General features: G+C 46.0%; 1 protein-coding gene and 1 long non-coding RNA gene across 3 annotated transcripts in view; one reads left to right on the top strand and one right to left on the bottom strand.

Moving 5' to 3' along the window:
• The window catches only part of LOC310884564, a 30,492-nt gene extending 4,477 nt beyond the window's left edge, over positions 1 to 26,015 (bottom strand). The window contains exon 1 of the long non-coding RNA XR_014574284.1: positions 515 to 26,015. This is a non-coding gene — a long non-coding RNA (uncharacterized lncRNA). The remainder of the gene's footprint in view (positions 1 to 514) is intronic.
• GALNT17 (polypeptide N-acetylgalactosaminyltransferase 17) overlaps positions 1 to 26,584 on the top strand; it is a 208,433-nt gene that overhangs the window by 8,559 nt on the left and 173,290 nt on the right. The gene's annotated exons all lie outside the window — the stretch shown is intronic.

A 26,584-nucleotide genomic window follows, 5' to 3' on the forward strand; every position in this document is an offset into this window, starting at 1 on the left:
CATTGAGCAATTACACGCTGTGCCTCCGATGCAGCCTCGTGGCTTTGATGCTTGCGTTGGTGGGGAGATGCAAAGTTATCTGAAGAAGAAAGACAATTCCCTGAAATCAGGAGTGAGTTGGAGAAGATCACAGCGTGTGCCTTTTCCTATTAAAATAATCCTGATCTGTACTTGTCTGCATGTTAGTGCGAGGAGTAGCGGTTCCTGTGGTGCTGCCCTCCCTGGCATTCACTCGGATGCCCAGTACCCACAGCCCGTGAAGCTGTCGGGTGTCTGCCGTATCACAGCACTTGGTCGGGCCTGCGATAGGAAATACCCGCAGTGTCACGGTAGCTGTAATACAACGGTAATACGAGAACTCGTGGTGAATGGATTTTGTAAAATAGGGATCTTCCCGGGTTGCATAACCCAGGCTGTTCTGTAAGGACACTGCTCCTCCCCCGGTAGGGAAATGGAAGATCTCTCAAAAGCCGGGGCTGTGGCACGCAGAGTAACTCCCCGTGCCTTGTCGTACCTGGTTACCTCATCGTAGTGCATGCAGTAAAATGACCTGTGTCACGTCAGCATCGCACACTGAGGAATGGAGGGGGATCTTCAGTCCCTCTTCCCCTTGGTAGCCTTGCCTTCTGTGCAAATGGGCATCTCGTGTGCTCCTCCTCACCTGGAGTGCGACGGCTCCGTGCTTCTGCGGGCTGTGGGTGGCAAGGGCTGTGTCCAGCCTGCCCTGCACCGCCTGCGGGCCCTGCAGCACCCCGGCTCCATCCCCCAGCGTCCAAACGGAGAAGAGTTGGGGAGAAAGCAGCAAAAAACTTGAAGGGGTTTTTTTTTTTTCCCCGTGTCCTCTGTGTAGCAGTGGTAGGGTCTTTTTGTGTTTGCAGGCAGAGGGAATCCAAATTGTTTTTCCTTGGCGTGTCTGAGTGCTGCTGAGATACAGAAAGCAGAAAACTGTTACAAGAGAAAAATCAACAGTGGATTAAGGTCCTCAGCCTTGGCTGAGTTATTCTGGGTGTTTTGTCAACCTGCAGAGGGAGTGAACAGGCATGGGAGTTAAGTAAGTTACCTCACTGCTGGGAGACTTCATTTAACCTTTGTTTTATTTTGCATTTGCGTGTGTAGCACTTCAGACAGTGTAACAGCCCTCCATGGTTGTGTGTGTTCTCAGAGCATGAAGATGAAGTGAGAAGGTTAATATTAAGGTGAAACAATTAGAATTCCTTTCTGGGTCTTTGCCCACATTACACTTTAAATTAAATCATAAAAGCAATCGTGTTTGTGCCAAATTACTAACTTTTTTTTTTTTCAAAACCATTACTTGATGGTACTCTCAAAAACACAAAGGAGAAAAAAAAGTGAAAATCCGTTTAATGATATTTAAAAGTTTGCTTATATTCTGTTATTGTGTTGAAAATAACTTTTGTCGACTTTTACCCTTTTTAGTGGAGTGTGCTGGAACGCTGAATGCTTTAAATAGGTCGGAACAGAAAAACCCTGTTCTGCTAGATTTTATTTCACTTTTTCATATTTGCGCTGACAAGACAATAGCAGTAATAACCAATACGCTTTTCTAGACCTGCAGTCAAGGTTGGGGCCATGTTGTGCTTTGCCCTTCGTAAGTGTAAACCGAATGCCATAATGTGAAATTTCAGTTTCCTTGAAGTTGTTATTCGTATAATTAGAAGGGACTGGTTTCACCATTAAGGGCACCAGGCGTTCAGGAGAAAAGATGTACGTCTCAGTTTTGCCTCCAACTTTGTATGATGCTGGACAAATCACTTCGAATAACGTTAGAAAAAATCTGCGAGGCAGGGGTTCAGGTTCTCTTATATATTGCTGAGTGAGTGCCTCAAGGACAGAGCGAGATGAAGAGTTTCTATGTGGTAAATGGGATGAGAACAAAGAAAAATCGCCTGATGTTCTGGTGGTTTTTAAATGCTTGCAATTGGCATTAAAGAGGTCGGAACAGAAAACATGAGAAAGAACAGAAGAGGCATTTGCCTTGCTTCCTATTCCTTACCCTAACAAATGACTGGAATTTAGCCTTGATTAAGGGGTTACCACTCGCGTGCATTAAGACCTTATTCAGTGGCTGGTTCGCATCCCATATATTCGGTGCTATAAACCAGTGAGAAACAGGCCGTTCCCAAGCTCTTTATCATTTAGGGAGACAAATCGTGCAACAGAATGAGGCAGAAGATGGGGGAGAATTAGACCTAATGTTGTGTTAATTCTCTGCGTTTTTTGGGTTTTGGTTTTTGGACTCCCAGCCCGAGGGTCTCCGTGGCCTTCGAGGGCTGGGGAGGAGGGCAGCCAGCAGTGCCCATCCGCCGGCTTCGTTGGGTTTCTGCCCCAAGGAGGCTGTCAGGGATGCCTTGGTCCAGAAGGAGGAAACTGTCCACTGAGCATCATCCCCTAAAGGGACGCACGGTGGCATCCCGGTTGTCAGAAGGTGGGGTTCTGTCGTGGGGTAGGGGATGCTGGTGGTGGGGCCAGTGCTCATCAGGTAAGGCCGCTTTCATTGACCGGGTGCAATGCCCGAGGGGGGACAGCTGTTTTTAAGCCCTCGAGGTGGAGGTCAGAAACAAAACTGCAAAGGACATGAATAATTAAAGGACTGGGGGTGGGTGAGCTGCTTTCTCTGATGCGAAGGGGTCAGTTCAAACACGGTGCGGTTTGGTTAGTGCTTGTGGTGAGAAGGGGCAGTGAGACAACGCGGTTGTGCAGCTGATTTGTGGGCACGTGGAGAGCTTTTGTTTGGAAATCTGCCCCTGGCCGGAGTGCCTGGAAGGTGGTTACTGGCCCTTCACATTGTCGTACATGAAAGGTGTTACTGGGGTCAGGTCATATTGACTTCAGTTGTCTTTGGATCAAGTGCAGAATCAATAAGCAACTTTCTGAGGGAGTTCAGTGTCTGTTCTGCACAGACATTAAAGGGGGATAGACAGTAACATGGGACTTTACACTTTCATCAGTCTTTTCTCAGGATGTTGCTCAACTTTCCAATACTAATTAATTCTGTGTTCCTTGTACACATTTCCTCCCTACTGATGCTGCCTGTTTGATCCAACATCAGACCTTGCAAATTAGAACCGGCTGCCAGGCTGCAAGGAGGAAAGAGGCAATGAATGGCAAGGAATGGAACTGCGACATCACATCCCAGTTTGAGGCATAATTTGTGGGTTTTGTGCAGCTGTATGGAAAGTTCTGAAATTCCCCTGAATGTCCAGCTTCCGTTATAATTACTGGAACTGGATATCCAGAAATACCCGGCTCCAATTATAATTAGTGGAACCGGATGCCCAAAGAAAGTCCTTCACTCCAAGGCCGCAGACCCAAGTGTAAGCATCTCTGTTAGCATCTTATTATGAGGCTGCCCAACCTTTCCCATCCTGAGAAATTGCTTTCATTTGTTAATCGTTTTTCCAATTAGGCTGAAGTGGTCAGATATTGTCAAGCTCCTGTTTATCTTTAATCTCAGCAAACTGGCACAGATGTTTCTGGAGATGATGTATGAAGAAAACGCGTGCCATTGTTCCCATGGAGGGACAGGAGGGACAAACCTGGCTAAAGGGAAGAGGAGCAGAGGGACTGAGCTGGCGGCCATGAGAAATGGTGCTGAGAAGCCAGGGGAGCAGAGAAGGGGGGAGGTCAGGAGGCTGACGTGGGTGGGTGACACACAAATTGGTGGGGAGGAGGAGAGGGGGCATGGGACAAGGTGTCCAGGCAGGGAACAGCACCTGCCTGTGTGGGGATGCCAGGGGCATCTCTGTTTTTTATGGCAGTGTTTGGATGCAGCGAGGTTGCTTGGGGGTTTTGTTACAAGTTGTGGAAAAATGGTGATCTGAAAAAAAAAAAAGTGTTATTTTCAACTAGATATCTTCTGTAAATGAAGTATTACTAAAAAGATAGGTTCCTTCCAGAAACCTTAATACCAAATGTATTTCTGCAGGTTTCATGATTAAAGTGTTAGCATGGTAGAGTGTTCAGGAGATGTGTGGATATGAAGCCCGGGCAGGTATTATTAGCCATGTAAAGCAAAACAATACAGTCACTGTGGAAAAATTATGGGTTTTGTGCTGAAGCACATTTTTAACCTTTGTTTTTACTACTCTGAAAATGAAGCAGTTTGTTTCTTAATGTAGGCTTAACGCTCAGAGTGTACGCAGGCTGGATTTTCATGTCTGAATGTGTGAAATGCTGGGCTATTAAAATCTGTTTTAACGATCTCTTTTCCCATAACTCCTAATATTTGCCATTTACTAATTATGATGTGCCTAAGTGTTTCTCATTTGTAGTACGTATTTTAAATACTGCAGCTGTCCTAGTTCCCAGCTAACTGCTGGTGATTTTTTTTTTAATTGAGTAGTATTGGCGATTTTTGCAGGTTGGCATTAAGAGTTCACCTTATACTGTTATTCATTAGAAAGTTTTTGATATAAAGGTCCCCGGTGGAAGCAGATGTAGTTGGACTTGGCAGTGGAGCAGCAGTGCTGGAGAGCACATAGATTTTCAGTGAGCATTGGTTTATGTCTTAAACTCACGCTGAGTCAGTGAGGGCATACCCAGGGGCAGTTGGGGTGAAGCAGTTTTGGATTTGGGATTTCCTGTTCTATTTATCTTTTTTTTTTTTAATAGCTCTTAGGATTTTCCAACAAATTTGTAACAGGTGAAATGTGATATGGAAGGTAGCAGCCAGAGCAGCAGCTTTGCAAGCTCCCCAAGCTGCCCTTGGGGACAAAAAAGGCAGGTTTTTCCTCATGGTCTGTCCTTTGGCACCAAGGGCCAGTGTGATGGGTAAAGGCACCAGGCAATTGAGTTAAAGGCCCCACTGATAGTATTGCCCATAAATTCTGATGGACCTCCCTGCAAAACAAGGAGCCAAGAGTGCAGGGAAAATGGAAAGTAGTAGTAATAAAAAAAAAAGAAAAAATAGGAAAAAATAGGAAGCAGAGACCATACTCGTAGGACAAGGGGGAAATATGCAATTCAGAACAATTTAGATGTTCTGCAAGCAAGAAAAGCCCATTAGCTGAGCTGTCTGTCCTCCTTGCATTTCATTTTACCTGAATTTTACCTGTTTTTTTCCTTAATCCCATTTCTCGATCACCTTCACCAGAGGCAACTCCAGCTGTGATTTGACAGCTGCTACTGTCTTCTTCAGCGTGTGCTGCCAAAAATCCCAGCTGATTCTAGGGCTTAAGGCACAGTGCTGTCTATTTTCCGTATTTCTTCCCATTATAAAATGATATATTAATATTAATAGTGCCCTTTCTAAATCCAAAAAACTCCAGGCCTTTTGCAATTATGTGGGTTTTTTTGAATGCCAGTCTTTGGGAGGTGCGTCCTGGCAGCAAGCACGGCAGCATGAGCACACCCCAGAATAGAGGCAGTGCTTTGGGGCTGGGTGGGCAGGACTCACGTCTGCAACCGATCCGTTAAAGTTTTAAGAAAGCTTGAATGCAGGTGAAAGCTTTAGGTATAACCTGGATTTTTAGGATAGGCTGAATCTAAACCCTAACCATGGATGTCCTTATGGATGCATGTGTGTCTGAGCTGTGCTGGTCAGACCTAGCTTTACATACAAGGAGAGCTGGTCAGGTGTTTTTCAGTGAAACAGATTTCATTGAAAAATGCCATTTCTTAAAACGGAGACTTTTCGAAGGGAATAGTCCAGGTCCAGCCTTGAAATTCTGGTCAAAGAGCAGGAAATCTCTTCCACAGCAACCAGTTCATGAGACCTGGGTTCTTGGTACCAGGTAGTAAATTCAGTTTCATTCAGAAACATGAAATAAGTGGATCCATGAATGCTTTTGGTTCATCCAGACCCTGTAAGGATGCTATGTGGGATCGCCCTTCTCTTGCGCTTTGTTTTTTTGGGGGAGGAAAGCCATGCACACGTTTTGGAGAGGATCACTGCACACCATGGTCCTCGCAGCCGGGGACCTCAGTGCCACGGCGTACCTGGAGCCCTCCTGCCCCTGCTGCGGGCTTGTCCCGGTCCCTGCCCCTAGGGGAAAGGAGAGCTGAAAGCTGTCGCCCCGCTGGGTCCCTTCGCATACCTTAGCATATCTCTGCGAGAGACGAAACTGTTCCCTTCTGCGTTCCATATGGGTGCACTGTGGGCTGAGGTTATAGGACTCTCTGCAGCCCCTGCAGCTGGTTAAGGATGTACGGGAGGGAGAAGGGCTGCCCCGTGCTCTGCCAAGGCAGAGCCGTGCGGGTGCCTGCCTGCTCGGCTGGAGGGGGCAGAGAGGCGCTGCACCGGGTGGGATGTGTATGAGAGACCAGGGGCAACACTAACAGGGTGAGTAAAGGTGGCTCCCACCAACAGAATTTCTCTGCTTGAGCTCATCTTAAAAATCAAAGTCTAGGCAAGTAATTAGAGCTCTGTTATCATTGCATGTTGTTGCGGCGTGTTTCCGAGGAGTTAATCTGCAATGGATTTGTCAAGTTTGTTTCCTTCTGTCTGCTGTCCAGGCTGTGTTTTCAGTAGGCTCCTATGTGTCCGCCTGACGGTTTGCCTGCAGGGTTGAGGTTCAGCAGGTGAAGCTGAGTCCAGACTGTCGCTAGCCCATGCTGCTCCTCCAGGACACACAAATGTGTCCCCCAGGAGACAGGAAGCTGGTAATGGGGGTTTGATAGTGAAATGATGAGCTGTGTCCAGCCTTTGGGCTTAGGTAGGGACTTGCACGATTTCCCTGATGGGAGACATCTTTTGCCTTATTTAGTTGTAATAGAAATATAGATATATATTTATACTTAGACCTACATGCCTGTTGTGCTTGTCAGCTCTCCTGGTTCTTCACTTCACATCCAGTGAAATAATTCCTTCGGATTTAAAAGAAAATAGGTGTGTGATGTGCTGTAGGTCCTTCTCATGCTGAATGTTACCAACCAGCCATAGCTCCTTCTGCACATGTTGGCAGTCCCCACGTGGCTGCTCAGCTTATTTCTTGCTTCCTAGCCATTGGCTCCCTTTCTGCTGCATGGAAGGCAAAATGCTGCTTCTGTTAGAGGCAGCATCTGACCTATAACTTCTTCCTCTCTCTTTCCTCCAAAAGGTTTTCTTCAAAAAAAAAAAAAACAACCAACCAACCAAAAAAAAAACCACAAAGCACATACACACAGAAAACAGCAACAAAAACCACAACATTTTTATTTTTTGCTTGCTCCTTCATTTCCTTTTCTCAAGCCTCCATGCTGAGTCTTGGCTTAAAACCTTGAGCTGAAACTCAAGGAGTTGAAATAAAGCTGATCTAGGAGTCTTCTGGCTGGATCAATGGAGCAAAAGAACAGGCTGAAGTTGCACAATTGTGAGTTAGAGCTTCGTGGAACGTGCTGTGTCAGGATCTTGTACCATGTGATTATCTTCAGAGGTGCACAAAGGCGAACGCTTTTCCAGTCTTAGGAAATTCCTTTGTTCTTGAATTTTAAAACACTGTTTTTTTCTTTTTTAAATGCTGATATGGACATTCAAGTAATAATGAAATTCTTGTGGTTCATTTTCTTTAACTCATTTTTTTGATGTTGTTAGATAAGTCCTTTCAGTATTTGCCTTCTGTGAGCACTGGAATTTCTTTTCATGCCTTTGAGTTGCCTTTTCTGCAGTTCGCATACTCAGTTGCTGGGAGCTTCCTGAAAGGAGCTGAGTGGGAGCAGCGGGGTGGGATTTGCAGGACCTGGGGTGCCCTGAGGGAGCTCAGCTCCCCCCCGTGGGGGTTCCTTGCGTGTTAATGCAGCTGAATTTAGAGGGTGCTGCTTGGTTCAATCACCACCACCATTTTCTGTGTATCTGTATAAGGACAGCTCAAGCTGCTGGTTTAAAACCCTGTAAGCCTGTCTGGGTCATGAATTTGTCTAACAAGTGGATCCTGCCCAGTTCCCTCCATATGGGTGAGCTGGGAAAAGCCCGAGGAACCCACTCTCATCATCACAGGTGCACGCTGCGTTGCTTCCAGTGGCTTTGGCAGGGTCAGGATCAGGCTTGTCTTCGGTGCTTCATTACTTGGCAGTACAGATTGAAGGCTGGATGCTGAGGTTAAAGAAATGGAAAGATAGGGTCTGATTTTCAAGCCAAAATCGGTATGAGCTGGGCTTCTCTCACATCAGTCCCTCGAGCATTCACAGTCTAATTGGAGAGATTTTTTCCCCTTGCTGTGTCACTAAGACCCTGTGTATTTCATTTGCATTATGTTATGTCAGGGACTTGGATCTTTAGCTGTGTACCAAATGCAGAACTAACTGTGTGGTAGATACCTGGCAAGCTTTCATTCATTTGTCACGTTTCAGGGTTTTTTGACAAATAAATACGGTTTCATATTTATACCCATGCCAGGAATAAATCAAATTAGTCTGAAATTAGCTTTTGCTCTTACAGTGGTTTGCACATTTCTAATACTAAGGAGATAAGGAAAGAGGAGCAAACCTGCTTTGAAGACCAGCTGATTTCCATAGCAGGCAGAGTGACCTACTTAACAGGAGGGGGAGAGCGAGCCGAGGCAAAAATCACTACTTATTTATTTATATAATTTTAAAGTATCTGCGTCAGTGCTCCTCTGGCTGAGTCCTCTCCTGGCACTCACCTGACAGAGCCGAAGAACTCGGAGCCGAAGAAATGTCATTTGTCCTTCAAGAGTTCCCTTTGTGTTAAAAGGCTCGTGGTGCTGCCTGGGCAGCTCAGTGCAGAGGCACTTGGTAGCTGACAGGCTTCAGATAGGGCTTTGGGGGAATGTTAATCAGTTTAACATTTGTAGGAAATCTATTCCATTGCTTCGCTTAAATGAGAAGGAGCAGCACGCCCTGCGTTGGGGCTTTTATCCCGTGCTCTTGCAAACCACACTTATTTGGGAACGTCCTCGTGGAGAGCTGCCAAGCGGTGCAGCAGATCTGGAGATCCCCCAGCAGAAGGGCTGGAACAGCAGATGGGTCGGGAGATGCATTAGTTTCTATTTTTACCCACGCCTTGTTGGTAGCCAGGAGAGGCATGAAGTTGTATGTATATATGTGCCATCAGATAAACAGAGAATACACAACGTGTGGCTTTTTTTCTTAAAAGAGGGCTCCCTCTTTTCTCGGTCTGATTCAGAGCCAGTTCTGTCTTAGGAGGAGGTCTGGCAGCTCTGCGAAACGTGCCTGGAAGGTTGGTGCTGGTCGTGGGGCTGCAGTAAGCAACGTGAGCGTGCACAGCTGTAGCTCGTTGCCCTGGCTCTAGTGCAGACATTTCCCTTGGTGTAAAGTCAGCATAACGTGCGCCCAGCCCAGCGTGACCGTGACTTGTATACCAGACAATGAAATGTGTGAATTTCTGTGGGAAAGGGTGATTAGTCAGTACCAGGGATCTTATAACTAGTTGGAGAACCAACGCGCACTTGGTTGCTGGAGGCTGTTGGCCGTGTCCTGCTCTCAGTATTTATTTACCCCACTGCAACCAGGCTGCCTTTATGGCTGTGCCAGCACCCGCAGGTGCTGGTGTGTGTTCTGCGAGCTGTGTTTTGCTTTGTTACACCTGCTGACAGCAAGCTTATTTGGCTCTTCCTGGTTCCATACTGAAAATGAAATGTTTTGGGGTGGGAGGGTCCTTACAGACCATCCAGTTCCTACCCCCACCCACGGGCAGGGACACCTCCCGCTAGATCAGGTTGTCCAAAGCCCCATCCAGCCTGGCCTTGAGCACTTCAGGGATGGGGCATCCACAGCCTGTGTGGGCAACTTCATTGTATCCAATCTACTCCTACCCTCTTTCAGTTTTACTCATAACTTGATTTGCAGTGCCTGCGAAATTGTTCATGTATCTAGGACCTGAGTTGAGTACGTCTCATGGATTACAAGAAGCTGTGATGATCTGAGCTTTAAATGCTGCTAAGTTGACTGATACTCTGCTCTTGCATTTAAAGGAACAAGATGTTCTGGTAGGCAGAATGGGGAGGACAGATTGTTGGTCTGAGCTTGTGATTGAGACAGTCTTGACTGAGCTGTAGCAATGAAAATTTGTTCATTTATTCAGAGAAGATACTATAAAGTTTTCTTTGCTAACCCTGCGTAGTGGTAATATTTTATAAGAGCAGTGTGTGCCTTGTCTTTGCCTGAAATATCTTCTTCCTTTTTCCCAACACTGGAGTTCAATGAGCTGAAAACTTCCCTGCCCTGTGGGCAGTTGCATTTCACTGGGGCCATATGTTGAGTTTGCAAAGCTCATTGGGAACTCAGCAGGATCTCTGAACCAAGTTAAAAATTAAGAACTGTCGAGTAGGTGAGAAAAGACTGCTGGCAGCCACCTCAGGGCGTTCATGCTCCAATATCAACTTTGCTCTACACAATTATTGTGCCCTGTTTCTTTTTTAATAGCACTTCTATTTCTGTGAGTCAAAACTCAGCTCCTTCTAAATTCCCCTATTCACTAAGAATAGCAAATCTGAGAAGACTAGAGGAAGTCTCGTGGCCTGCTTTAAATGTTTTATATGTTTTAAGTTTCATGTAAAAGAAAAAAGTTTATTGACCCGCTGCAGAGAAGAAAGCATTTCAAGTCAAGGTAACAGAGTCAAGCTTAAGGCAGAGAACAACTGCTCTGCTGCCTAAAACACCACCTGGTTAGCTGTTCCTCAGCCTGTCCCCGGGCTGTGCTACGTGGAGACATGAAGTGGCTTCTTTGTCCTTTTCATTCTGCGAGAAGCAGACTCTGAACTGCGTGATACGAAGAAGAACATTTGTCAAGACACGTGAATCCAGCGCTTTATTCCAGTGGGAACCCTTTGCAAAGAACAGCTAGGTTCTTTGGGAAGGGCGAACTGACCTGCAAGCAGCTGAGCTGGTGATGCAGCTAGGAAGGGGCTGTGGCAGCAGCAGGAGGTGAGCAGCAGAGCCACGCGTTCAGTGGCAGCAGGGGCTTGTCCCCCTTTGCAGTCCCGTGTTCGCAGGAGACCGTCATTTCCAAACTTGCCCAAGCAGAGGGACCACCTTCCCCAAGAACACAGGAGTGCTTCCTGTTATCTTTTAGCAAATCATAAACTTGCTAACTGATAACTTCCGAGATGCTCCCTGCTTCTGGTGAGGCGCAGTGTGTACCTGTATCTTGCTTTTTCTTTTTACCATTCAGCACTGCAGAGCTCTGGCACATCCACTCAGCTCATCTGCCTTGTTTCCAGGGTTCTAGTTTACTTAATTTCTCTATACAAGAAGCATTTTATTTTAATCTTTGCTCCCCCACTGCTCTGTATTTCTAGATTTACTGTACTCTATTTCTGAACTGGAATTGACAAGAGCTGCAGCGAATATTCTGCACATGAGAGCAAGGTCTAAAATAAGGAGAGATGCTTCGGCCAGACATTGGCAAAATGGCATCAAGTGTTTGCAGTATGTTTAAGTATAATTCCCATGGTTAATGTTTAAAGTGTGGACCACTGTCCTCAGATAGACAGTTGTTCATACCCTTGATTGAATGGTTCTAATTTTTCAAAGTCTTTCTCTTCCCACTGTCTTTCCTGCAGTGTCTTGGTGCTGCAGAAGGCAAGACTGGAGGATTCCTTCTGTCTCCCAGATTTTTGGGTTGTTTCACAGAATCTGTAGAGTCGCAGTGTGTCAGAAAAGGAGGTAAGGTGCTTAAAGCTGAACACAAATTGACATGGATCATTTAAAGCTGCCTGTGGTACTTCTGACCATTAATTTTGTTAGTGTGAGAATCTAAGTTCTTAGGAGCAAATATTATTCACCCACGAGCATGTGTCTTGCCTGTGTAGGTGGGGTTGCAGATGGATTTTACCCCTTTTTTCTGAATGTGCAAATTGTGGAAGTTTTGGAATTCTCTCTGAGCAGAATTTGGCAAGTCTGCGCTCGTTTCAGCCTCCGCTCTGCAGCTATTCCTCTTGCGCAGTGATCCTTGCAGCTCAGTCTTTTCCAGTCTTGCTTGATGGACTTTCTTGTTTAATTCCAGAAACCAGTAAGGCTTTGATATATATACGTTTTTGGTAGCACTTGTACTTAATGTGTATGTCGATATGATGCACTTCAGATTTGTGTGTGCCGATGCTGCAGAGTATAAACTGCCCAAACTGAAACGTAAAACATAAGACGTTTTACAGCATAATTGTGTCACTAAAACAAGTTGTGTCTATGGTAAGAATGTAATGATTCCTCTCAGAATGATTTATTTTAATATAATATAAAAAAAAAAACACCTTTAATCAGTCGAACTGTTGGAGAAATAATAAGGCAATGCTTTCTTAGCCATATAGCCATTTGTTTAAATACTAAAACAGGTTAATTTTGAATAAAAAAAAAAATATTTTCACAAGATGCTTATGTAATTCTGAAACGCCAACTAATTCCTTGCATAGCCCTGTGTGGCCAGTTAGAGAGAGGTGTTAGCTGAGAGGTGTAAATCTGAGACTGATGTGACGGGGTTCAGGGCCACATTCAGCATGCGTCTGTCCTTAGTAGCACAGGCACTGGTACTGACATCAGCCAAACGGGTGGCCTCGAACCCGCAGGACTTAGGGCCGCGGGGTGCTCATGTCCAGGTGCAGGTTGCCCTTCAGAGCCCTGCTGGGGGGGAGCTGAGCCCTGGGCCACGTCCTTCACCCCACCTCGGTCGGGCATAGGCAGTGCTGAGCACAGACCAGTCCCACCCTGAGCTGCAGCAGGATTAACGGTCACGGCTGCAGCTGTAACGTGTTGGTCACAGGTCGTGGCTTGTTTTCATCTGCTCGCAAATCTGGTCTGACCCTTACAGTGCTGTCGGAGCCAGCAGGAGAATATATTGGGGAAGGAGGATGCGTGCTGCCTCCCAGCCCTGCAGGGGAGCCTCGCACCTCCTGCACGCCCAGCAGTAACACAACCGGTGGGCAGCACTGTGCTTGCGCCGTGCGAAACGTTTGCAGGCAAGAGATCGTTGTCCTAGTGGTGTCCACGCTGCTCGAGGAAAGAGTTGAAGAACTCATTCATGTTTGGCACTGACAATGGTCGTGAAAGACCAAATATTGTCCATATAAAGCAGTTACCAAAACGGGATGTTTAGTGCTCATCAGAAAGCCCGTGGAGATGTGAGAAGTGGCTCCTGTACGTCAGGATTCATTCTGGGAAAGGCCGGTCTGAAGGCAGGACTTGCAGATCAGCGCAGCTTGCCAACTGGAAGGTATCCTAAAAGGGAATCCAAAATCAAAGCTGTTTTATTGTTTGTTGTTATATATCTGTCTTCAAATAACTGGTAAATGAAGTCTCAAGTCTTGGGTTTTAGTACGGTACCCTCTTGCCTTTAGCTGAAGGCAATTTGTTCTGGGTAATGGCTTCAGCTGGCTGGCGAACCATTTCCAAGGTCTTTCGGGTCCCTCAGCCGGCAGTGACCAACTCTCGCAGTGCCCAGAACATTAATCTGAAGTCAAAGGTACCAAAGACATTATGGGACACTGTGAGTTGGTTTCATTTCACAGCTGAAAGCTGAGGCATTGGGGAGAAGTCTCCTAGGGCTGTGATTTAATCTGTAATACAGCTATAATACACAGATGCGGGAAGAATAAATCTCCCCACGTCACGACACTTGCTTGGGGTCAGCAGACTGCTGCTTCCTCACCGTCTTTTAATGCAGTTGTTTTGTTCCTGGTGAGGTTATGAGATACAAGGATTATGCTTTATGCTTTGAAACCTGAAGCGTGTCCGTTGTCAGTCGCTCCACGTGGCCAGCAGTGGCCAGACTGCGCTGAAGCCTGGTGGTAAATGCCCCAGAGTTTCTGTCCTCAGTATTTGGTAGCTGGCAAAGTTCAGCTCCAGGGGGGGAGAGTGCAAAGACAGTTGAGTAATGATGATGACAGTGTCCTTTTTGAGACATGTTTGTCCATGCCATAGGATAAAGACATTCCTATGGGCACAGTGATCCAAATAATAACAGCGGAGCTCTTGGATCCAGTTGTGAGCGATTGAACAGATGGGCCCTTGTGTGCAAACAGAGCGTTTTATGCATTTGCTGGCACAGCAGCCAGTGAGTCTGTTGTAGGAGTGGAGCTTCAGTAATGCCAGACCCTGTAAAAGCCCTGAAAAGCATGTTTTCTTGAGAAAATTAATTAACTAGTTTTTTTTCTAATACATGTAGACTTACAACTTGTGCTGTTACATGTGGAGGTTCTGCATCACTGAGCCTTACGATTTCTCCCCTCTTGCTCCTGTGATGCTCCTGTGGCTCCTTTGTGCTGAAGAGCAGCGAAACCACCATGCTGGTGCCTGTGGGACGCCCACCTCCGGCCTCCCCTGCCTGCAAGAACGTGCACCGCTTTCCTCGAGTGCGTGCTAACGAAACGCAGCAGCTTTCTGGAGCCATGGGACGGATAAATAAATGCAAAATGACTAAAATACCTTATCTTGGAGTGGAAAAAGGATGGATGCAACCGCTTTAAAAGGGTTTGTGAGTGGCTGCTGGCAACCTCAGAGCAAGGCTGTATCATATGAACTAACGCTGTGCCAGCTGGTGCTGCTGGACAGGGCATAGCATCTGTACCACTGGAAGAGGGAGAAGGACATTTGTAAGGGCTGTTATCCCCAGCAAACTGGGGTTGGAGAGAACTTGCCTCTTAGGTGCGAGAGAGGGTGCAGGTTTGGATTTTGAAGGCAAAGGAACTTACTACGTTGTGTTTGTGCTCTTAAAGCCTTCTAGACTGCGCACTTTGTGCTGCTTGATGGGTCCTTGCTCACGTGGCTTTCCAAAGAGATTGTGGGGCTGGTGTTACTACATGATCTGAGAGCCAGAGGAGGTGACTAACAGTTCAGTGCCTCCTGTTCAGGCATGCAAGTAAAGGGGCAAATACTCCAAGCAGCTCATTGCAATTCAGCTTTCCTGAAGGGTTAAAAAACTCAGAATGCTGCAATATGTGGACCTTGAAGAAGAAAGGAAGTAGAACATCTGGGATGCAGCAGTGCCCAAAATTCTCTCTGGTTTTGGAGGCAAAGAGATGAGGAGGGGTTTTGTTGTTGTCTAGTTTTGTTTTTAGCACCCCCAGCTTGCGGCACAGCACTGCTGGTAACAGGAATACAGCAGTGGCGGTGCAGCAGAGGTGGGATTTGACTCAGTGGAACACCCTGGAACCAATGCCATCTCCCTGTTAAAAACAAAACAAAAAACCCACTGCAATTAATGACGAATGATATAGCCCATTCCGTATGGAATTAAATGTAGAAAACTGTAAGAAAGAAAACCTACGCTTAGGGTCTGTGAAATCAGGCCTTTATGTTTTTGAATATCCTTAGTACCTGTTTTCCAAGTGCTGCTTGATAGTTGCTTTCGCTTGCTGAAATTTCCGAGATATGGGTTCCAAAGTATAGAGTCGACGTCAGTGCTGAGTACAAATACCAGGTTAAAGTCGTGACCAGATATTTCATCATTTCATAAGCCATTGTTACACCGCACAGTACCATAACAATCTTAAACCAGGGCCCGGAAAGGCTGTAGCGTACCTGAGAGCTTTCAGTCTGTACCAAGCCTGTGATAAGCAGCTTCCTTTTGGCAAGAGGTCTCTGCATTCCTCCCACTGCTCTCTCTTTATGGCTTAATTTCTTCTGCTTTGCCACAATTTGATTTTATTTTACGGCTTGCAGCATGAGGTCCCTGAATCGTTTGCGTCTGTTAAACAAACATCTATTTCTGGGATTGATGTTTTAATTTAATAAAACACCTTCTAATGGGGGTCAGCTGCAGCTGTGAATTTGTAATGAGCACTTGTTGGAAGCCCTGTCAAATGGCAGCGTGTAGCAGAGTGCATGCGAGGGTGTTTGTTCCAAGTCCCCGCAGGTGGGTGATTCGTCAGAGGGGCTTCGCGTGGCGCCCGTTCCTCACTGTGCTGCTTGTGTTGGATCAGCCGCTCGCATTTGCACCGCCTGAGCCACCTTTCATGCAGTCTTGGAGCCGTACAGGACCGACATCTGTGTGAAGAAAGTGGTATCGGAAGGCCAGGTTTTGGATCTGGCTGGATATGGTTGCACATGGAAAGAGCAAATATGTATGCCAAGGAGCTGGATATTAAAGGGGGTGCTTCTAGGAGCTCAGCTAGGGGAGGCTCTTCTGTAACACACACAAAATATTGCTCTAAAATGTCCGAGAAAATTCAAGTTTGAATTACAGCAGGTGGAGCGCGCAGACACAAGCACTGCTTTTGTGCCTAGCCGCCGGGAAGAGCCCCAGACCAACTGTTGTTGACTGCTAGCTTGGCTGGTGCGAGCTGGTCCAGGTCAGAAAGTCAGAGATGCCCGAGAGCACCTAGTGCTGGCTTGGGCTTATTGACCTGTTGCTTAGCATCAAACATTTTGTGATCATCTGTGAGGATTAGAAAAGCCCCAAGACACAGACTGCTGGTCCAAGTCTTTGTTTAGGTAGAGAGTGTGTAAGCCAGCTCACAGGATTTTCGTTGAACTCTGCAGCTAGTGATGTTAACTGGGGACTTGTTTTGTTTGCTAAAGCAGCACCGAGTGATTCCAGGCTGCTGGCTTTGTTCTTGGCCCTCAGGACATCAGGCAGAATGATCTTGTATAAATTATACAAGATATATATATATATTAGTTTGCTGATTCTTTCAGAATGTCCTTTCCCATCTTTGCTAATCTCTAGTAAATCAGTGTTTTGGGAAAGAAAACAGAGGCATGAAAAATCTCATAGCAATGGGTTATTAATGAATTCTTCCTTAAGCCTTTCATTTCATTTTTCACTTTAACGTGCTCTGTTCTACTGCCAGTCTTTGGTTAGCATTTTTAAGTGTTATTCCTTTGCCAGAGGTTTTCAAATAGACCTGGGATGGAACATTAAAATGCATCTGATAAAATTTTGTGGTGCCACCCCACCCCATAGAAAATTTGGACTTACTCCAGGTGGAAACAAACTTCTAATGAAAGCCAATGGGCTCTTTTCTTTTTCATTTTCTTTTTTATTTTTTTTCCCCCAGAAATAATTTGCCTAGCCATTATCTTGCCAGCTCTAACCGGGATATCCCTAGTGAGATTTGCAACCAGAATAACAAGTTCATTCTTATGGTAGTGCTGCCGTCTAGGTTATAAATTTCCCTATAACCTCTGATTTTATTGCAAGAGAGCTGTCAGGGATGCGTTGGACAACAAAAGCTTTGATTGTCTGGGTTAAATTTCAACTGGCAGTTTTAATCGGTGAGGTTTTACACCTTTGTAAAAACCCACTGACTCACTGCAGTCTCTTGGTATGGGCGAGGCATTGTGCTGTACCTTCCCTGTTTCTGTTTCTTCTGCTCTTCCTCAAGAGGTCCGTCACTGGCTTATCTGGACCACACGTGTGGCCCAGCACGTCAGCTCGAATGATCAGTGCCCATGTGTCCTTGACGAGCGGTGTTACACTATAAATATTTTTCTTCACTCTTCATGTCTTCCTTTTCCTTCCTATTTCTCTTGTTCTCTTTTTGTTTTTTTTTTTTTTTCCTTTCTATGCTTTTTACTTCTCCCCTCTTTTTCCGGTGATTATTGGAGTTGTGCTTTAGCACTGGTTTAGGGTTTATCACAGGACTGAAACCTCAGCAAATTCACAAGAGTACCAATCCTGCAGTGTCTGGGAGTTGTAAGTCTCTATAGGGGAGTTGGGGAGGAAGGAGAGGAGTGATGTGATGGGGAAGGTCTAGTAGAAGACCTCTAGTTACAGGCAGGAAGACACTTAAGGCAGAGCTGAACTTGCCAACAAATGTCATAATTATTTTGATTGGTTTAGCTGGTGTTGGTACCCCAAGTTATGCAAACGGGCCTGGAGGCTTAACATTACCGTCTATTGACCACCCACAGGCACCTGTTCTTCTCTAAAAACGTTGTTGATAGCTTGCAGTGAGCATTATGTTCCACTTATGACTGGAGCTTTGCACATAAATAACTTGTTAAGAGCTGTGGTAAACCTCCTGTTGTAACCGTGGTCCTCTGATTGCAGGGAGTTGACTCTTTCCTGCGTTTGCCTTGTATTTCTCTATTAAGGACATACGATTATCCTGTAGCAAGTGGCATTGCTGTGCGGAGAAATCTATGCTTGCTATCTCCAGCCTTAACCATTATCATGAGAAGAATAGATTTCTCCTCTTCTGTGTATTAAGGACATGTTGTGACTTTGTGGAATCACTGCAGGAGTAAATGATGTATGAAATGAGATATCTCTGCTCAGCGCGCACAGACACAGCCAGGGCTGTAAAATGTTCAGCTCAGATGCAGCCAGAAAAATCTCTGAAGTTTCCATCGCGAGCCCCAGTTCTTCCTCTGGAAAAGCCTGTTTCCACCACTGTTGGATTAAGTCTTTTCCTGGTGCCGTCACAAGCCTTGACTGATCGTGACAGGGAGAGATGTCGAGGAGTTGGACTCGATGATCCTTGTGGGTCCCTTCCAGCTCGGGATGTTCTGTCATTCTGTGTCTGCTCCAAATGTGGAGAGCTCACCACGTGCACATGACGTGACTGTTTTCCTTGAGGCTAGTAGTCGAGGACAGACGCTCCCTAGCTCGGGAGCTGTGGGCCGCACCTTCCTCGTTTTCCCCAGGGGGCTGATCCGGACGAAGCTGGCAGGTGTGACGTGCAAGTCAGTCCAAGCGAGTCTTGGAAAGTTTTGCAGTTTCCTGGGTTTTATTGCCATATGTGGATAAAGCCTAAGGGCCAAGGTTAAATCTGCATATTGACACGCAGCTGTCTTTCCTCTGGCCGCTGATCCTCGTCCTTTATCCCCCAGGAAAGCACGTGCTTCCCTTGTGGACAGCTTGCAGGGCAGGGCGAGAAGCCAATGGGTAAGCTCGCTGCTCGGCCTGCTTTGATGACCGGTGTCCAAGCTGTGCATGGAAAATCGAGCACTGCTGCCAAAGGGCTCAGTAAGGCACCACCTCCAGATACAGTGCTTGCTGACTTGGTCTTAGGAGTGTGTGAGGGGATGGCAGGTTACTCAGCTCAGGCACAGTTTCTGTCACTGCTGTTACTGCTTTGCAGACTTACCCACAGCATTCCTCTGGTGTCCAAGAGAGAGATGGGGCTCGTGGAGAAGAAAGAAGTACTGCAAGTGGTGACAGTCCTGCAGCTCGGGCCATGTGTGCTCAGCCCTGCAACGTGGGAGGGAGCACGGGAAGGAAGGTGGTTACTAGAAAACTAAACTAACTGAAGAGAGTTCAGCTGGGTGGAAAATGCAGAGGTGATTTTGGGAAAACTTCAAAATTTACATGTCGAATCTAAGAAATTTTAAAGAAAAAATCTCAGAAGCAACTGTAGAAAACAAAAAAGGTTCACATCAAAAAAGGATGCAATATATTTTAATGGTCATTTCAGTGCTTTGGTGCATTGAACAGCCAAAAGGCACGTAGTTTTTACCCTGAAAAGTGGCAGCAGCATGAGTCTAGAGCCCCTTGTAAGGTAGGTTCACTGAGCTAGAAATGTAGCACTATATGTACCTTCTAAAATAAGCTCGTCTCCCTTTCTGGAAAAACAGATGCTTTGGTTCATTTTGAATCTCTGTAAGATCCTTGCAGATAATTCAGTTGGAGAACAATTTGGAATAATTCACAAAGGACATTTTTCTTCCCATCTTTAACAATGAGGTAGAACGGCTGAGAGAGAACTCCCTTGGCTTCATGCCAACAAGCTGCATCAGTGTTCCTGGGAGAGTGCCTGGAAGTTGCAAAAAATACATCATCTTCTTGGCCAAGGCTGGATGAGCTATCAGTTGAACAGAAAAAGAACATCTCTGTGCTGCTGTAAGTGGCTTCTTCTTCCTGCTCTGGTGTTTGAGGTGAGCCCTTTCCCTTCTTCAGACTTCCCTTGTGACAGGCAGGTCACAAAGCTGTAGGATGCTGCCGCTCTGCCTTGCCCCGTGGTCCAGGGTGGTGTGAGCGATTGCGTCTTGCAGGGGCACTGAGTGTGTCGCCTCCTGTCCAGCTGCTCTGCAGAGCCCTCTGGCTGCCATCGTGCCTCCCCTGCATCCTTCTGACCCTGGTCCCCAGTGGCAGACGCGCCTTGCTATGGCACATTGATGTGGGGCTGGGACTGAGCAGAGATAACTCCTCTTAATGTCACTTTTCTCTGTCAAAATGTTATGTATGGATAATGTGGTCATGGCTGGCCTCTTGCAGCCCTGCAGACACCTTCCCTGCTGGTTTTGGTGGTGCTTTCTTGCCACGTTTGTCATGTGTGGGGAAAAATAGCAGTGTTCTGTGCCATCAGCTCCTTAGCTATCACCCTTACCAGGTCTCTGATAGGGACAAATAAAGCTAGTGAGGGAAAAGAGGTGGTGGAAAAGTATTTTTGTTGTTGACACACGGATGTGGTCCTTTGTGCTTTGCTGTGCTTTTTAGGCATGCCTGGTAAGCTATAAGAGCTTCTTCAGGGATTGCAGAATGATATTCTTCACATGAGACTTGTAGCGAGGGTACCTGCCAGTTCCTTCAAGGGTCTTCTTTAAAATCACAGATCTTTATGATTTTCTGTTGAGAAGAGAGCTTTATGGAGAACTCATCTGGGGGCTTCCAGCAGGCTCTGTGAGAACAGTTTAACATAGATCCTCCCACCATCTGAGCTGTTATCGAGGACTGTTCTACAGTGATGCAAGCCTGGCTCTCCTCCTTAGAGACATCGGAAGTGCATCTGTCAGTGCATGCTCATCTGGAGGTCAGTTGGTTTTCTGTGTGGCATGTGGTGCTCTTCTTATTTTTGCAGTGCCCTTTCACCCTTGACCTTCTCTGCCTCTGTGGATTGAAAACAGCTAAGCTGCCTGTCCTCCAGCTGCTGTCTTCTGTGCCTGAGCACGTGCTCTAATGCTGTTGGGTGAAACCCAGTTTAAAACTTCCATGCTTGTCGTTTGTGTTTCTGGGGTGAGACAGCTCTTGTGGGGCTTTTACCAGCACAGTGGCTACTTGTAGCTCTATACTGCAAGAGCTTTTTCAAGACTGCTATATCCACGTCTCAGTTTTTTTCTACTCATTGCACACCGTAGTAGGGTTACTGTTGTGCTGAGACTTCTCACCGATGTTATGTAGCATTGCTAACATTTTATATTCCCCTTGCACCGCAATGCTGTTATGTCTGCAGAATTTTTTCAGTGTTATGAGTTTGTTCTGTGCTGGCAGAAATAGCAGCTCAATAACTCCCGATTAGTTTCTGACCATCCTTCTTTTAACCTTCCTCTCAAACGTGGATTATTTTGGGTACCAGACAATGCAATGTACTGCAGTGACTAATTGGGCAGATGATATATGAGTAGATGGGGAGGTATCTGCCGTATGGAGTTCCACTAGCAATCTGCACCGACAGACCGCTGCGGCTGGCGGCACTGCTGGCATCTCCCGTGCACAAACGGGGTGCTCAGCCCCGGGCTGCCACACTGCTGGGGTGGCCTTTCTGGACCTGATCAGCAGGTACGAGCACACAATCATTGATAACATGCAAATTGTCAGGGCATTTACATCTTGAGTCTTTTTACCGCTTGCATTTTGTAATGCATGAATGCTAGAATGTTACCAGGTTTGCTACAAACGGAGAAAAAAGCTAAGTTTGCATAGTCTGATTTTTATTTTTAGAGTACATTGAAGCCCAGGTTATTTGTTTTTCCTGATAGACTCTGGTCAATATGTCCCCCAGAGCAATGGCACTGAATTTCCTTGTCCTTTAACATAAACTCAAGAGAGTCTTACTCGCGTCATGTAGAGTTAGCTAGGAGGAGATACCTGAGGACTTCCCTTTTGGGAAGGACATTTTATTTTTCCCTGTGACAGACCTGCAAAGGGCCCAGTGTAGTGAGCACAGCAATAGTGCACAGTGAAGTCTCTCTGAGGCTTTTAATTCAGTAGCATTGTTTTTTTTTCTTTTTTCTTTTTTCTTCCATTACAAGCTTATGTCTATGAAAAACGATAATTAGCTGCTTTGGTTTAGACTTTCATCACAGTATAATGGGTTTAGATGCATGTTTCATAGTAAAATTCATAGTCTGTGTTAAAAATACAACCACAGAACTTGACTAGGGTAATGTAGTAATGTTTGTAGAGAAATGTAATAAGCTTGTGGTAGAAACCACATGTGCCTGGAAAGCTGCAGAGCATGGCTGTGAATGGGAGCCTCTCTGCCTGGATTTTGAACTGAGAAGGGGACATCTCTCTCCTGGTTTCTGCGGAATGGTTCAATAAAGCTAATTTTGTGACATTGGACGGGACCTCTCCATCAGGGCAAACTGACAGCCCTGGAGGCTCAAAGACCTCTTTAAATAATCCACAGAAGAAGCATTGCATGGTCTGTAATTGCAAAAGCTTCCCAAAGAAATTGATGTCTTTCATAAGTGTAGTTCACGGAGCCTCATTTTTTGTGTGCGCGCAGGCTTGCTTCACCTAATAAACCCAGCTGTGTGTTGTGCTATAATTGTAAATCCTGGAGATCAATGTATTTCTTTTCCGTTTAACAACTCGGGAATGAATGCGGCGCTGCACAAAAGGGGATGGTTAATGGTAGTGGTTAAGCAAGATGTTACAGGCAGGTGTGGTAGTTAGATAAGGCAGCAGTCCCATGGGCGAGTCTCGGTCCTGATTTATGCCACCCCTGCCGGTAGCTAGACCTTGACTTCGTAATGAATGCCTGGGACGTTTTGGGGCATTAAGAATTGGTTTTGTCTTTATTTTCAGGAGGGAAACGTGCATTTCACCCGTGTGCAAGGAGCATAGCATTTGAGCTGTCTCCCTTCCCTGTGAGGAGGGGAAGGAGGAGGCCAGCAGTTAGCGCCCGTCGGGCAGCTCTCGTGCTGTGTGCACCGGGACAGGCAGGCGGTGCGGCTGCCAGGAGGCTGCATCTGTTCCTCCTGACTTCTCCTGGGAGCTCACACAGCTCCCTCCACCCTGCTCCCGCGAAGGAGGGGAGGATTTTTCAACCCACAGGAGATGATGATGTGCTCAGCGATTGTTATCCTGTTAAATCTGTACCCTTTGCTCGCCAGGCAAATGTGCCTCGCGGAGTTTCAGCCGCAGGCGTCCTTCCCCAGCTCCTCCGCCCCGCGTGGGCCCTCCTCAGCTTTCCTCTTTTGGCCACCTCCTGCGGGAGAGGTCTCCCACCAGCAGCATGTGCTGGCGGCCAGCCCTGGCTGCGTGAGGAAGGCGCCGTGCCGGGGCGGGATGTCCTCGCTGGAGCTGGGGGAAGGCTTTGGAGTCGGGAGCTGTGCTAACTAACGCTTCTGCGGTGTTCAAGGCTCGGGGAGCAACAGCCGTGCACAGAGGCGCTGAGGGAGGCTTGTGTGCCGCTAGATTTTCAGATGGGGCTGTAACTGGATTAAATGGATGGATACACAATTTAAATTCTGTCTGGTTTGCCTAATCTTCAGAAATCCTGGATAATGGCTTGTGTAAGTTTTCCATGCCCAGGGTAAGTGAGTATTTGGGGCATGTGCAGCTCCCCCTGTCCCAAGCAGCAGCAGAGACCGCAGCTGAGAAGTGCTGCAGCCTGCACCTCCTGATTTGTTGTGCTGCTGTTAATGCTAATGTTGCACTGTTTACATTAACGTAATTACATTAACATAAACAAAATGTTTATATTAAAGTCATTGCAAGGGAATAATCATTCCCCTCCTTTTCCTGTCTCACATCTCCATGTTGCACAGTCTTTTTCATACCTTTTAACAAGAACTTGTATCAAAACAACAACAACAAAAAACAGATCTGGAAAGTGCAACTGATAAGCAGTGAGATAACTCATGCTGGAGCAGGAATGGTGTCAGTCTTTCAGATATATTTTTTGAAAGCAAATGCTCCTGAATCTTGTTTTCTGCATAAGGAGATTCTCAAGGGGGTGGCATCAGATGATCAATTCCCATTGAGCATCAAAGGGAATTAAAGGATACATTTTCAAAGGAATTTGTGTTCTGAAGGCCAAATTTCATCAGAAGTCAGTAAGACTTAGTCTTTTTACACAGTTCAGGCCTAGATAGTGGCATGTGCTTAAAATAAGTTCATTTTATCAGTAGGGCTGCTCAGCAGTGTATTAAGATAGAAAAGGGGTACACAAGTTTCTGCGGGAGTGCAATCCTACTGACTTTTGTAAAATCAAAGCATTTTATTTTCATGTCTTTGGAAATCTCTTCTTTAATCTCGAGGTGTAGGTTGAGGAGCCTAGCTTTAGCTAACCAGTATTAAAAACCTTGATCTAAAGCATGTTTATTTTGCCCTTAGAAAGCAAGCTTTTCTTTTATTATATTGAGCCCAAGTTACAGTAATTATAATTAATAATAATAGCCTCTGATATTTTTTCTATCACTCTTTTCTACCACAGCAAGGATTTTAATACATTTTCTAAAACATTTGCTCTGAGACGGAAGCTTCTATGTCAAGTTTCACCCTGGAGCAAATTCCTATTTTCAACTTGAAAATTCAGATTTTAACAGAAATGCTGACAGCCTTCTAGCGGCACAGCTCCCACAAGAGCGAGGGGGATAACGCATGATGCTCTGGATCTTTTATGACGTTAATCTTTCCGAGAGAAGAAAGAGATTTGATAATCCAAGTACACCAGTCAGGAGCTGTTGGTGTCTTCTGTGTCTTGAAGATGAGTGTTAGGAAGTACCTAAGGCAGCCCATATCTTTAGACTTGCCCACTAAATTATTTAGATATTATTTAGATATTCATATCTACTTTTGTACTGTATTACTTCTGCGAGTGCTAGAGAGACTGATTTACGTAGAACACTGAAACAAAAAGATGATTTTCAAAGTGGCCACTGGAAAGGGTACCTTTATTTGGTGCACCTTTTCCATCGTAACTGAGGTATCTTGGTAAAGGCCACGATTTTTATTTGCTTTCCTTGCTGTTAAATTATTACTTCTTCTTTCATTTGACCCCGTTCAGGACAATTTGAGGTTTTTGCTTGCATGTTTGTTTGTGGGTGCTGTTAATCCTGGCTCTTATATGTGTGTTTGAAGCTAAGTAAGTGCTTAATGGCTTTTGTACAGCAAAGTGTATGGCTTCTCTTGGACATGCAGCTCCAATCTGGGGGAGGGCTTTTTTATTTCTTAAATTGACTTTTGGGGGAAGATGTGTTGCATGCAATGGGAATATTCGTGTTTTAAAAATGAAGCACAAACATTACACCCAAGTAATGAGCCAATACTTCTGGCCCTGCTGCTGTGGAGGATCTGTGTGTACCGACCTCGGTGTCCCCGTGGAAGGCCACTGGGTGTATGGGATCCATCCAGACAGGCAGGAAAGCAGCTCAGGATGTGGGAAAAGGTTGTTTAAGTTGAGTTAGAGAGGAAAAGCAGAGAGGATCAAGGGTGATACCTTGGGTAATGCAAGACCTTAGTGTGGCATTGGCAAGAGTCTTCTGTAGCTTGTTGAAAAGCCTTGCCTTCTTTTAGACTGTAAACCTCACAGACTCTGCCAGTCCTCAGAGATGTCTGTATGCTCTTGGGTTTTCTTGCCTCCCTTTTCCCTCCTTCCTTTGACCAGAAGCAGAAAACAGAGCAGATGCAATAAAGCACTTCCATCCAAGTGAGCATTTGTGAGCTGGGAGTAAGCACGCAGCAGCCACCTGTGGCTCTGCTCCCCCTCCATGAATTATGCAGCTCTCTCCTTCAAAGCGCTCTCTTCCACACAAAAAGCGGCTCCTGGGACGGTACTCGCCAGGATTTAGGTTTCCAGGAGCATCAGTGCAGTACCTTCCCTCAGACTTAAACTCACTTTAAAAATCCATTACAGGCCCTATTATCAAGGGCACCATTAAGCCTCTGTAGCATTCATCTCTTTGGTATATACGTTAAGTGGATGATCTGTTTCCAGACTAGCAGGTAGTATGACACCATATATCACAAAGCTGCAGATAAATCTGTGCCAGCAGTTAGATACTTGGCTTGATTTGCTCAGATGCTGAGCACATGTAGTGTCCTTCGATGCCAGATGTTGTCACGTGTCCAGGTAAATTTGGTATGAGCGTTAAGCAAAGCTGGGCAGATTGTGTTCTCCCATAAAAAACTGTCAGTCCTTACTGGACGGAGAGGGTGTACATTTCCAGGTATAAATTGCAGCAGGTACCAAACCCGTGGCTATCTTTTAGCCAGGCATTCCGTTCTGGCCTGTACAAATCTGCCCCAGCATTTGTTTGTGTTTCACTGGCAGCATAGCCGTGTTTTACTAAAGATCTGCTAAAGCATCTCTTTAGCTTTAAGCTCGTTAATAGTCATGGATTCATGACTGTTCCCATGCATAGGGAAACCCACAGTAGGCTACCAAAAGCACTAACTATCCCTTCAACTCTTATTATTATACTTTGGAGTAATTGCAGTTACTCTCTCAAACCTACATATTTCTTAGAAAACCAAGGGTGTGTCATGAAGCTTTATGGAGTCCATACACATTGCCAGCAGGATTAGTTTTCTCTCTGCCAAAGGCTTTGTGCACCAGAGTCCTCTGGTTTGACCAGCTGAAGCGTTCACACACGTGCTGTTCAGGCTGTAGGGTGCCATGGGGTGGGGTGCTCGCTCACCCCTGTGCTCACAGGGTGTGGTGGGGACAAACGGAGGGGTAGCACCAGCACTTAGGACCCCAGACCTTGATCCGAGAGATTTGTGTTGAGGTTCTGGCACTGTCGCAGCCTGGGACAAGTCGCTTGGTGCGTGATCGCGTTG

Source organism: Anser anser (genome assembly GCF_964211835.1).
Source record: "Anser anser genome assembly, chromosome: 20".
NCBI classification, from domain to species: Eukaryota; Metazoa; Chordata; class Aves; order Anseriformes; family Anatidae; genus Anser; species Anser anser.